General features: G+C 34.9%; 1 protein-coding gene across 4 annotated transcripts in view; it reads left to right on the plus strand.

Annotated features, from left to right (window-relative positions):
• Nucleotides 1-245: 245 nt before the first annotated feature.
• LOC129002641 (ecdysone receptor) overlaps nucleotides 246-14,288 on the plus strand; it is a 275,558-nt gene continuing 261,515 nt past the window's right edge. For all 4 annotated transcript variants that reach the window (XM_054430594.1, XM_054430596.1, XM_054430590.1 and 1 more), the window contains exon 1: nucleotides 246-511. The gene's annotated coding sequence lies outside the window, so the exon portion shown is untranslated. The remainder of the gene's footprint in view (nucleotides 512-14,288) is intronic.

Consider the following 14,288-nt stretch of genomic DNA (forward strand, 5'->3'; position numbering starts at 1 on the left):
AACCATGCGAATTTTAAAATTTTTTTATAATTTTTTAAAATCTTTAAGCACCGTATCACTTAACACCAATTTAGTGTAATTTCTTACCTAAAAACAAATATTTTAACACACACGCCCACGCTTCAACAATGTAATCAATGAACAGTCTATTTCATGTGCGCAGCGCAGGGATATTTCGTCGATTGGCAGCCCTGCGAGGGAGAAAGCTTACTAGGTTACTAGCACTGCTTTTACACAGTCGCGCTGCAGTGGACGAAGTGAACGTGTTTCTAATTCGTGACGCCTACACATTGTGTTGTTTTTCTGTGTTGTGAAACCGTTTTTGTGTGATGTTCTCGTTGTTAGCGACAATATAGGATAGTTCTGTGGTGTCTGTGTGCATATATCGACATTTCCCGTCTGTTTTGAGGGTGGATTTGGTGACTTAGCAGCCTAGTTCTATCTTCAGACCAACGTTGTGTATTTTTAACCTCTACTGTTTACGCATAGGCGGAGTCGGCATCAAAGAAAGGTTGTTGTTTTTATTATCTTATGTATTTTAAGATTTAACATTAGACATTATTTCTTTAAATCTTGTCCCTAAAGATGTCAGAAATTATTCTTTCAACATAAGTTGACACTATTCTTATTCAAGGCTTGTCATTTTATGTAAATTTGGTGGTCAAGCGTAGCCTGCCTATGATAAGTAAAATAAATACCAACACTTCTACAATCTACATTTCTACATTTTTCAAATAACGTTTTCTACATAGACCTATTATTTCTTTCATCGGTCTAAGTAGCATAACCTCTTTTTGAGGTTAACTCGTTACAAAACGTAACAATCAATTTTACAACAATGTAGAATTGTTCAATTGTTGTGAACGTCATTACACACATAATATTGTAGATGTAGGAGGCAGTGGTAGGCTAAATGTTGAAAACAAACGGATATTCGACCCTAGCAGCTTCCGCCATGTCTTGATAATAGTTGACCTTGAACTTAAACTCAGCGCTGTCAAGTGGACCTGATTAAAATTATTCAAAGAATTAATCAGCTGTTGACGTTGGACTTTATGAGTGATTTCTTTAGTAAAATATGTATTTTACTGTCTGTTATAAGTCAATCACTAATCAAAAGGAAGTTACAGCGCAACAAGGAAATTACTTTATGTTTAGAAGGTTCAAATCGAAATGATGTCTCAAAGTTAACCTGTAAATCATATGAAACTTAGTTCGCTTTTTATTGCAGACATAATAATATTTTGTCTTTGAAATTTGCGAGGGGCTGTGTTTTTGAGGTGAGTATAGTAATTCCAAATTAAACTTCCAATTATATTCCAGATTTGTGTACGTATGGGCTATTTGTGACTACATAAGTTATCAAACTGATTCATGACTTTCGCCTTTCGTAGCGAAAACAAATTCTAGTAAATTTGGTTTGCCTACTACATAGGCCTATTTTTTGGGTTATGATCTTTTCCCTGTAATTATTTACATTTACATACTGTCGGTCATAAATTAACTATCCTCTGCAGGCACAAGAAACCAAGAAACTACAGTACAATAGCTTACTTTGTTGAAGCTGCTCGCTCATTGGTCATTACCTCTGCTTATTTTATAACCCTCTTTTATGTTTACCTAACTTACTTTTAAGTGCCTGTGGGTTCACTCTTCGACTATTCTAAATACCGCTTAGAGGCCATTTGTGAAGTTATGAGGATGATAATTACTGGTAATGCGAAATATTTAGTTCGGTAGTTTTAGTCTTAGTTTATGGTCTACTTGAGTACCAATTACCGGAACATCTTGTGGCTGTGGTTATAGGCTACGTTGGGAAGGTTTTATAACGGTTATTCCGTGTAACTTAAGTTATATTGGGGAAAATGTGGATTTCGGGTATATAAGGGAAGTGGCTTTGGTGAAATAGGTAGGCCTACTTTATTTTACTATGATTCTCGTCAGTTTCAATTATAAAATTGTACTGCAGTGATAATGTCCTTTTCTGGTACCCACAACATTATGTGACTGAGGATGTTCGGAATTCATCAATTAGCCTACCAATAATAAAGAATATTATAACAAGGGTTAATTGTTTCCTCGTAGATTATTTATATTTATTATTAAACATTTCCTGTGTTAATTCCGATACAAGAGCGATACGTAGAAATGATAAAAGTGTGTAAATAATTGTCGACGAAAAGAAGTTCGGAAACTGAGAAAACAGCAGATTTTAAAAATCTATCTAGATGTACCGGTAACTATTTCTACATAAGCTTTAGGAAAAAAGTTTTTTTTCAAAGACCCTGCTTTTCGCCCCCCCCCCCCCCCGATGTTAAATTTTTACTTTCCATAGGGCTATTGTTGCAGTAAAAAAAGTTGCATGGCCATACTGTGTGTTTAGTTGTTGTTACATTGTTGTCCTAGTATAGTATAATTAACATGAAGCTGAAATTACATGAAAAAACGTCTCAAACACGCGAAACATTTTATATTTACGGATAGACTACTGTTGACTCACAGGACTGTAAAACATAACTTCTAAAGGATGATAAGCTGGTTATCGATTTTGACTGGAGTGCCCAATCGAAATAGAGCACCTCTAAAACCCTCTTTTGTATGTATTTACCGTCTTGTAAGTCAACCGTATTGGTATAAATAATGTAAATATGTTTTAAGGGTTATTGAGGCTTATTATGTAATTTCAGTTAGTTAATTTACACATAGGCCTACACGTTATTTAGTATCTAGCTTAAGTCATTTCATTTATGTAATTTGATAAAATTGATGTTAAGAAAATAAACGTCGAGTACCTACTGTTAAATAAAAGAGAACACTTCGCGATATTCTTAAATAGAATTGGTAATGGGACAAAATATTACTGAATGTAACCGAGTAAACAACACCATACTTGCCTTCATTTCCGAAGGTTGCTGGTCCCATCCTATATACTTCGATGGTCCCATCTCGTGTAGGATCGATTCTGGATCCACCCTCCAGCCTGATGTCATTTGTCATCATGCTATAATTATAAGCTTTTAGCTAGCTATCCTTCGGAATCAAACTGTTATAAGTTACTTATGTTGAGTGTTTGGCTGCATTAATCATAGCGTTGAAAGCGTTAATGCCGCTGAGCTCTCACATTGTGATCTGCGATGTAGACGAAGTGCATTATGGGAGTTGGCGAAGTGCATTATGGGACGTGGCGTGTCGGGTGAACACGCTATGCTGATGCTCAGGCTACTTTGTGTTATGATGCAGCGAGTAAAGCATTTAGTATTCATTATTCCAAGGGTTATAAATTATGAGAAGTTAACATGGTAATGTGAAGTAGCCTACCTGTTAATATTGAAAGGCCTATTGCAGTTGTTTTGTAATATTACAAAAAAACTATTAAAACTAAGAACATAGAGTAAAACTTTGGACGATTGGGAAAGCTGGGGAATTTTTGTTAGAAAGCCAGGGAGTTTATTAAAGTCCTGCGATATTATTAAAGGGACCACTATTTTAAAATCATGTAGCCTAATCTCGTTTAGGCCGAAAGAGATTATTATAGGGCATTCATAATAGTGCTGGTTCGTCAAAAACTAGCGCTGCGCAAAATTCTTCACGCGAATGTCTTTGAGAGTTTTATCACCAAGGAAAATGTGAACCAACCAAGAGTCAGCAAATATCAAGCTCAAAAGTTGAATTAGATTATTTATTTTAATGGTGGGAACTTTTTGTTGTTTCTACTGTAGGGTGATTTTCTGAAATATGTAGGAGCTGAAAATATCCATCTAATCAAAATAGTTTGCCATCTTCTAAGTCAACTAACTGTCAATATTTGAAAGCAAATGTAATTTCGGACGATTCTCGTTGATTGTGAATTTTCTTATTTTTTCTTCATTCTTTGATATGTTACATATGATACATAATTATTGTCTACAATTAATTGAGCGGAGCGAGCGAAGCTCTTATACGTCGACTCTTATGCATTTCGTATTACGCAAACTCCTCCTAGACGGCTGAATCAATCGTTTTCAAATTTTGCATGGTGATAAAGACCATATCGGTGAGTGCCAACATCTATATGGCGTTAAAAAAGTCTCTCAGGAATCCGCCCCACTGGGTCTCAAAGTTTCAATGTAATCCTTATGGAAGCAGTATTTGACACATAAACAAAGTCATATGATCAGCTGTTGACTTTTGAATGCAGTAGATAAAGAAATAGCTGATAGCATTATTCCACAGATATTAGAACAGAAACGGTATGGATCATAAATATAATCAAATGACGACACTAGCTTGAGGTTCGTGACGTAGGAAGTGGTGAAGGAAGTAGTAAAGGTGAGTAGTCTGGAGTGTGGAAACTGTTTGTGACGATTAGATTTAGGTATCTGCATTCCTAAAATTCTATGGGAAGGGAGGAAAACGGGTCCGCGACGTAGGACGTGGTGAAGGAAGTAGCCAAGGCGAGCTGTCCGGACTGTGGGAACTGTTTATGACTAGATTTTAAGGTATCTGCAATCCTAAAATGCTATGGGAAGGGATGAAAACAGGTCCGTGACGTAGGAAGTGGTGAAGGAAGTAGTAAGACTTGCAGTGCAGAGTGTTGAAACTGTCTTTGACAATTACATTAATGTATCTGCAATCCTAAAATGCTATGGGAAGAGAGGGAAACAGGTAGGAGGTGGTGAAGGAAGTAGTAAAGGTGAGCAGTGTTGAGTGTGGGAGTGGATTAATTGTACTGTACCTGCAATGCTAAAATTCTATGGGAAGAGACTGTAGACTGTAGGTTAAAATAATTACGAAACACGAATCGATACATATTTCGATACGATGCAATCGTTTACAATAGGAATTTACAACTGAGTTGACAACAGCTGGTTTTTACTCCATAGAGGATTAAAAAGATTTTTACTCATAAAGAGTAAAAATGCTACTTTAGACCCGCAACACATGCATTAAAAACGACTGTTTTTACTGCAGTATTACAAAAACAATATAATATGAACCCTTGATGACTCCGCTCAATTTTGTGGAAGCCTCTGCGAACGCCACCTAGTATATTGTGATTTGCTAGATGTAAACAGAGTACTAGCTAGAAAAGCTCTAAAGATGGTAAAATATATTGGCTAAAGTATTCTTGATCAAAATAATATTTTGATATCCAGTTTAAATGTTGGAACTAGACTTTGATGGTAGATACAGTGCGTATATGTCTTCATTAAATCTTGTAAAATTGAAAAAGTTATAATTCAGGGAATGTTTAGACTGTAGCAGAGACAATCTATGGGGTTTGCCCAGTTTTATTGCTAAGCTTATGCGTCTACTAACATTAATGTAGGCCTCTGATTTTGATGTTTCAGTAAGCCTCGAGTAAATATTTCCTGCTGGTTAATTTATCCCAATGTTGGTGGCGTCAAGGATATTATAGCTGTGAAGTTGGTAGAACAAACTCATTGTTTGATACACTTTCCCAGTCTTGTCTCCCAATTATGTCTTATGCAATGCCGATTGTCGAGGTTTAGACCGTGAACTCGTGATGTCGTTGTTTTTTATGAGGTGAGAACCAACAAGTTTTGACACGTCCCCACCAGGTCTGAAATTCCCACAAGATATTGTAAATGATAAATATTCTTTCATAATATTTCACTGATTTATTATACAATTTTTCTTATCAGTTAGAGATCAGAAGAATGGTCAGAGTTGTCTACCAAGTTTTCTCGTTCCTCATGATCTTCCCATCTAAACAAGTCCTATTTTTTACGTTATTCTACGGCAGTATAAGCTTCTAATGACGTATTATTGCAATTTATTTGGTGAATTCTACAGGAACTACAAGCTGTATTAGGCATAACTACTGCAATAAAACCCAGATAACCATTTAAATATTTTATGATTGTCCGTAATACTATTTAACTGGTATGTAATTAGAAGGAATGGAACAAGAGCAATAAAAACAAACAACTATCTGTTGATTAAATGTATTTATAACCCGTTGTAAAACCATGCGAGAACATAAAGTTTTCTAATGAGTTCATAATATTGGTCATTTAAAAATTTGTAAATTGTAACATTTGTAAATCATAAGTTATCCATAGATGTGATTTAATAAATTAATATGGAATCAGTCATTTAACTGCGCTTAGTACTTTGTGATTAATTCCAACCTAGTCGTTTTAATTTGTTTTCACAATTAATGGTTTATTTATCTATACATCGTGTACACCATTTACAAAATAATACACAATTTAAGCACAAGAGCAGAATTGAATTATAACAATTGTATTGCAAATAACAAAAGAAGTTACAGTACATAATAAAATACTTGTACATAAAATAAGTTGTCTAGGATAATTCGGCCTATTTTAATTTTGTGGTAAAATTGATGGAGAATTCCAAGTGGTTTAACTACACCAAGTTTCGTGAGTTAGGCGTTAAGGAATGTCCATCCCTTCCGTCCATTAATTTGGTGTGACGGTTTGTTTTGAAAATTGTGTGAAGATTTGTTATGTCAATTATTTTATAATTTGTTAGGAAAATGATTACGGTAGACGATTCGTAATGAAAATTATGTGACGATTTGTTTGCTAGAAATATTAATTGTCAATTAGTTAAACCCTTAATAACCAGGTCGAAACGTGTGACATTTAGTCCGATGTTGGAAAGTGATGTGCAATATACACGTGGTCACCTGGTCAATTTGAGAATCAGCTGATTACAGGGTCACGAGGACTGTCTGGCAGTCAACAATAAAATATGTATCAGTGACTTCTCGGCCAGTGCCCTCTACTACTAAACTGCTCTACTACGGTTTGCATTTATTTTCTTAGGACGTTTCCATTCGGTTCTAGTTTCGTTTTGGGAATGGACATTTGCGGTTTAGGCTAGCCCTCTCAAACTCTATGGTTATTATGTTAAGAAAATAATTTTTTTCAAGGTAGTTTTAGTGTTTTTTTTAAGATTTTACCATTTTTCTCGATTAACGAGTGCTTAAAACTAATAAGATATCAGATCATGCGTACTTTACTTGTTATACTTTTCGATGAAATGGCGACCCTACAAAGTAGGTATTTTAAGCCAAGTATGAATGGAGATGAGTGTTGGATGAGTGGCGCGATCTTGTAGTCTTAAGACGGTGACACACTATCGATCTTTTCCCCGAACAAGACCCCGAACCGAGCAGGGAGAAGGGAGAAGGGAGGTCGAAGGGAGGATGTTCGATAGTGTGTCACGGGTCCGTACACCGATCAAGACGCCGAACAAGACATCAGGCCGAGCAGGGAGACGAGCGCTCTGGAGGCGGTTTTTTGGCGAAAGATCAAAGAAAAGATCGGTCCGATGTACGGTCCGATGTACGATAGTGTGTCACGGTACATTTTTGCCCCGTACATCGCCGCGAGCGCCGCACCGAGCGGCCGCCTGCGCTAGCATTGATAGTTCTGATTTAATATGGCAATTAAACTCTTTAATTGGTAAAATAAATAAATGTTGGGTAATATGTTGCCGTTAGATATTATAATCATTTTATATGTAATGTTTGTGGTTTGTTTGGTCAAAGTTGAAAGTGTAGAAACCGTTAGGGTAAATCAATTATATCAATAATATTAAGGTTGAATTAAATAATTGATGTTGACTTAAATTCTTTAAAAAATAATATAAACATTAATATTATTAAAGGCAATTAAAATGATCATTCTGTAACGTTATTTCAATGAATAAAACCAATAGAAATCAATAGATATAACTAAGCATCCTTTCTAGAATATTTTATTTTTGCGACAAGTTTTCAAAATGCGACTTTAAACAATAATTTTTATGTTATAGAAACTTTTTGGCTTTGGTCTGATGTGCATTTTTTAGATTGGGACCAGTCGGGTAGTTTCGGGGTAATTTTGAACCAGTTGAAGGGTAAAAAGTCTGGTCTGAAGGGTAAAACCAATGATGTTTAACTTGAATTTAGTAATTGATGTTATACTTTAATTCTTTCAAAATTAATATAAACATAAATATTATTAAAGGCAATCAAAATTATTATTCTGTAACATGTTATTTCATGTTTTATTACTGTTTTAGTATTACTGCCTCTGCGCTCTCACTCGCACACACTCTCTATCTCTCTCCAAACTTCCTTTTGCCGCGCTCGGTAGAATTCGTCTGGTCTTGGTCATGTTCGGGGAAATGTTCGGAGTAAAATTTTGCTGATATTTATCTCCCTTCTCCCTTCTCCCTGCTCGGTTCGGGGTCTTGATCGGGGAAAAGATCGATAGTGTGTCACCGCCTTTAGTGACTAAAGCCGACATATTTCTTAGACACAGTTGTTAGTTTAATAGCCCATACAGCTAATGGCAACTAGGGACCTACAGTTTATAGTGGAATCCGAACCACATTTTTTGCCTTGGTATATACGAATCGGTCTAATTATCAGGATAGTACTGCGCACGAATACTAGAAAAATACCAGTATGGATCATAAACATAAACAAATGACGTTGTTGGCCCGAATCTATACCAATACTAATAACATTGAACATATGTTTTGGTTGTTCCATTCAAGCAATGTTAAATAATGTTTATTTTCGGGCCAAAACGTCATTTGTTTATGTTTATGATCCCTACCGGTATTTTTCTAGTAATCGTGGTACTGCGGATAGTCGTAGTACTCACTGGTGTGGACGTTAATCCACACCATAGATTATCGCATCCACGGTGCATGCCTATATCCGTAACAGTCCCCATAGCTAGCTATAATTAATGTAAACTGCTAAACAGTTTTAAAAATATATCCATATGTTCCAAAATGGCCTAAAGACAAATGCTTATCCATATACACAGTTAGGAAGGGAGACCACAGTGTAATGAGAGAACGATATGTGGTAGAGTAAAACCACTAGTAACGTATACATTCAGGATTACGAAATCCTGCATTGTTGATTTGAGAATTTAATTTTTAACTGTAGATTAAAGTTATACGCTTTTAAAACACTACGTAGCAAAAAGAACGGAGTTTGATCTAATAACTGCAGTTTTTAATCATGTACAAACATTTTCAATACGGTACTCTACTGTATGTATGTTGTATGGTGGAATCACATTTGCCCCTAGCAAAGCTTGGCCACCAAGTTTGGTACTTGCGTTGTCATTGATCGGTGTTCTCATTTCCAAAGTTAAGTTTTTGTGTAACACTATAGGCCTGAATGAGTTGGTGAATTACTGCATCTGCAGTGCTGCTCGTATTACTGCAGACACCGCGCGTCGAGTTCATAGTTCACTTTGTCCAGACTGTACACAGTTTGCGGATTTATTCAACAATAAACATGTTTTCATTCATTAGCTGCAAAACCCGGTGTTGCCCGCGTCAAAATAAAATTCACAATAATGACATGCATTTTTTTTTATTGAGTTATAGGCTTGAACCCAACTTATTCAAACGATCAATATCTCAAATTAAAACCTTTATTTCTAGGAGTATTTTAATACCAAGACATATAAAATAACTAAAAAAATTAGTTACGTACCATGGATTACGGTAAAGTCCTAAAAATAATTAGACTTATTGTAGATTCGTGATTCAGCAGCGTGCTTCAGGTACGTTCAATCTCAATAACCAATCGCTCAAATGAAAGCTAGTATTTCACTATAGGATAATGTAATTAGAACTGGTGAAATACATCTTTAATTGAAGTATGGATTCGAACAAAAATGAAATTGATGCTTTTTGGTTTAGTACGTAATACAGTATATGAATGACTGATGGCAAATCTGTGGTGCATACCTTTAATTAATGTTTTTATATTTAATGTGAAGACCAAAATTATGAAAATATATCGGGTATAAGAGCCGAACCGACACGGAAAAGAAAACATAATATATTTTAATACAGGCTATAGATGTGTTGTATGTTTGAATGGAATTTCAAAACATTAAACATCAATAAAAATATTGATAGTATTAGAAAGTAGTATAGAAAGTATAATCATTCTGTCGATATGATTTGTAGTAATCACTGGATTTCCATCCTTCTATTAAATACTCTATGATAACAACATTTTTTATAGTATTAAATAGTGTATTCAATTATAATAAATTTTTAAGTGTTTTTCCTATTATTCCGTAGCCTATATAATTAAGCATTTAACACGGTTTTGTTTACCATTTTTGATCGTTCAGTTTTGTGATTTTCTGAGTTGGCTTTTACACAGACCACCCTAAGTTAGTAAGGTTAGTAAAGCTGTGAAGGTATTTGTAATTTGTAATGTTACATCATTGTCAGAAATCTCTAGATGAAACCCTTATCTCCCTAATTAAGGACCGTTGGGGAAACCTCGGTTTCGGGATAGTTTTATCTTTAGCCCCTTCTATGTCAAAGAATTTTACAGTACCTATTCTAACATTTAACCATTAAATATTATGTCCATCGTAGTAAATTTGAATACAGTAGTTTTATGTTGCAGTAGCAAGCCCTGTTTAATGTCCTTAAGGATGTCTTTTTTACGATTTGTTCTCATCGAGTTTCACAGAATAGTGATTTTCTAGGATTATTTTGTCCCAAAATAAACCTGCAAATTTCTGTTCTCATTATAATACGCTTTTCGTCACTCTTTGTGTGCCAACTGTTAAGCTAGACGAAATCATATTATCAATCTGCAGATAATATACAAGAAGCAATTTTGATGTTTATCTTCCCCAAGAAGAACTAGTCCTATGTTGACTAGGGTTCTTTAACTATCCTGGTGCGATTTAACTGTATCCCTTGATACCAAAGGCATTCGTTTGTGAAATAGTCAAAACTTGCTCTAAAATCTAATAAAAATATAACGCGTTTTAGTCAAAGTAAGCTACTTTAGCCTAGCTTTGATTAGAGTGAAGCTTCCATTTTTGAAAAATGTGTCTCTGAAGCAGTGACGTTCTTATTTTAGTTCAATATCATAAATAATCTTTCATTTTCGTAGCGAGGAACAAGGTTTCAACCTCACCCACAAGCTATGAATAAGAAAATTGAAGTACGTGTCGAATCTTGTTCAGCGTTGTTAGTGTTGGAGTAATATAATACAGATTTGTCAATATCCGAACTTAACGCAGATTTCAATAAAATTGAAATCAGCTTCATAACTCTCCCAACCCAATTACCCCTGATCATTAAGACTTTGTAGTTTTAGCAACGAATGTCGCTAATCGTGGTAGCTTAGCTTCACAGCACTTCTTACTCTATTCTACACTCATCATATTCATATTCAGCTTGAAACACTCAAATTGGTGGCTTTGCTGTGTCAACATGAACTAATCGAAATAATTGTACAGGAGTTATAAATTTATCTTTGACGTATTAAGAAAACTTGCCAATACTGGCTGTTAGGTTAGAAGAAAATTATAATTAGATGATATTACACAACATGTGTTTACCTAATCAGTTCTTTCTACAATATTCCGTTGTTACTACCGGTTCTCATTCTATAACCTTCTTATATTTCCATCTTTTACATTTGGTCCTATTTCAATCCGGCTCGAAGGACCAAAGAATAATCTCGTCTTGGAATTTCATCATCCGTTCACATCTATTTCTACATTCGGCATTTTGTGGTATTCCAGAGAGCTGAAAGACTACTAGGGTTTTTTAGGACTAAGTAACCTTCAGCCAATTCACTCGGTTAACTGCTAGACAATTATCATCAAATCAAATTTCTAAAAAAATCAAATTCAAATTTTTTTGATTTTTGTGTCATCTACAAAAATCATTTACAAGTTGATATTTGATTTTTTACGGGAGTGTGTTAAAATAAAATAACGTAGGCCTACACAATACTTGAACTAATTTAATTAGTTCATTGTTTTCCTTTGTGAGAAAACGTGTTATCATTCTAATCCCTTATATTTTTTTACCTTTCAAACTGTCAGAATTGCAGAAAAAAGTGAATTTCTAACCAGGAAGGCAACTTGGAGTGTAATGTTTGAGCGGCGAGAGGCGTCGAAACGCAAGCCACGTGCCGTCCCTCCCCCCTCACACACACAGACATACTCCTACACACGCACACAGCTACAGATATACACAAGGGGAGCGCCGCGCCGATGCTGGCTAGGGGAGAAAACAGCCCAGACCCTACACATTGCTGGGGTGGATATTGTTTGTGGGGTAATTTTAATCTAGAAATACTGTTTTATATTTAGTATCCAAAATTTGGATGGATTTTTATAGTGAAAAAATGTAATACGTGAAAGGATGTACCTACTAATCTACCTACCACGATAGGAGGCGAAATGGTTAATGGGTATAACATGGCTAAGTGTGACCAAGGGGTGATTTTGATCCTACATGATTTGTGACGATTAGGCTTACTTCCATGTATGTACATACTGGTGTAGGCCTACTATTGGGCTGAACTGAGCCACCGACACAGTATGCTAATGTAAATTACTAATTTATGTCGAATGCACGATCTTTTCACCCTAGGAAAGGTACTTTCAACTAAACTAAAAGTTAACTATAACTTATTTTATGTCACCTTAAATACCATAGTACCCAAAATTAAAGGAGAAAATAGAATTTTACAGTATCTTACTGCAAGAGACTATAATAAAAACTTTGCTAAAGCGGGTATTGGTCTGTATAAATGAAATGTATTCTTTATTACTGTATACAAAAAACGATTATTGAAATGAAATATGAAATATGAAATATTATTTATTCATACAGGCAAAAGCTAGGGCCACATGGCCCTTTCTTACACTTAACCTGTGTATTATTGTGTATTACTAGATGTATATGATCGTCATATGTAGGTTACAAAATAATTGATTCCTACAAGTTCATAACTTTCTGCATTTTCTCCGTTTGAATTTAGAATTTTAAGGTTTTTACCATTTTACGAATCCTACAGTCTAGCTTTAGTGTTGTCAGTCAGAACCCTTGTTACAGTCATGTTACTGCTCGCCAGACAAGGCTACTAGGTGATAACACATGGTCTGTGATAACGTCAAGGTCGTTTCACCTCTTCTGTTGACGTCTATGTGATTTTTCAAACATCGGGTTAAAGTAAAGTATACAATTTAACGAGAGGACCCATGCGCAAATTGTGCGTTCAAATAGGGTCCAAATTTACCCTTTCACTTTCCAAGTAGATTTACACCACAGACAAGTGATTTAATTAGTGAAGACATAAAAAAATGGAGTGAAAAATATTAATCAAAACTATAAATTATCTACATTTTCTGTCAGTGAACCTACTTGATACAGATGAAGCTACTTAGGAACAAAAGAATCAATCTAATCGACCTTCTAAATAGTTTTAAGTCATTTTTTACATGTTTTGTAGCTAACTCATGCCACTTAACGTTTAATTAATACTCATGTCTATTAATACACTGCATCTAATATGCCTAAGGAAATATTATAGTAAAATTCCGTAATTGCAGGTTTACTGCGGCGGATTTTTATTTCAATGATAATATGGTAATGGTTGACCTCATTGCTCTAAATTTCTATCGATGTCGATGGTGTGACGAATCTGAGCTAACATTGTATTTTATTTACGCTGTAAATATGCAAGAGTTGTTAACATACCTTTTCCCTCCGCCTTCAAAGAGTTGGGTGTTCTCGGCAAATGCCAGACTTGGTAATGTTCTCCCCCTCCTCTCCTTGCCACCGTACAGTCTACTGTTTCATTCACTTTGGACCTGACATTTACACTTTCCTCGTTGATGGTAGACTTTCATAAACTACTTTCCTTAAAGGTGTTAGATGATTTTGTCTTATATGAACGCAAAACCGGTGTTTTAACTTAGACTTGCAACATAAACAACAATAGGTGTGTGATAATAACAAAAAAAGACGAGTTAAACTTATTTAAATTATATTGGCAGTAAAAATACACTTCTTTGACACCACCCTTAAAAAAACATAATACTTGATAGTTCCCAACTTGGTAAGAAATGCTATGTTAGGTAATGTGGTTTGTACTCGTTTCACAAACTACTGTTAAAATTTTAGTAATTAAACGATGTCAGACCTCAATATGGTGGAATCAAAATGTCTGAATGCAAGACATTTATCTTATTAATCAGCTTAGTAAGTGTTACCTATTACTGTACTTTTATGAAAAGTAAAAATGCGTCTATAGTGTGCATACAGTATTATTACAGTTGTAATAATAACACTTATATATTTTCAAACACCTATTTTTTTACGAGACGGTAAATACTGTATATAAAAATATATGTGACACTCAACACACATTAGACGAATGATTCTCATTCTTTTGCAGACCTTAGTATTTACTCACCCGTTAAAAAGAGTGAGTTATTAGACGTATACAGTATTTGTTTACTTTC

This window comes from Macrosteles quadrilineatus, unplaced genomic scaffold (genome assembly GCF_028750875.1).
Source record: "Macrosteles quadrilineatus isolate MER2022 unplaced genomic scaffold, UCM_ALF_1.0 Scaffold_9__3_contigs__length_116548681, whole genome shotgun sequence".
Classification (NCBI taxonomy): domain Eukaryota; kingdom Metazoa; phylum Arthropoda; class Insecta; order Hemiptera; family Cicadellidae; genus Macrosteles; species Macrosteles quadrilineatus.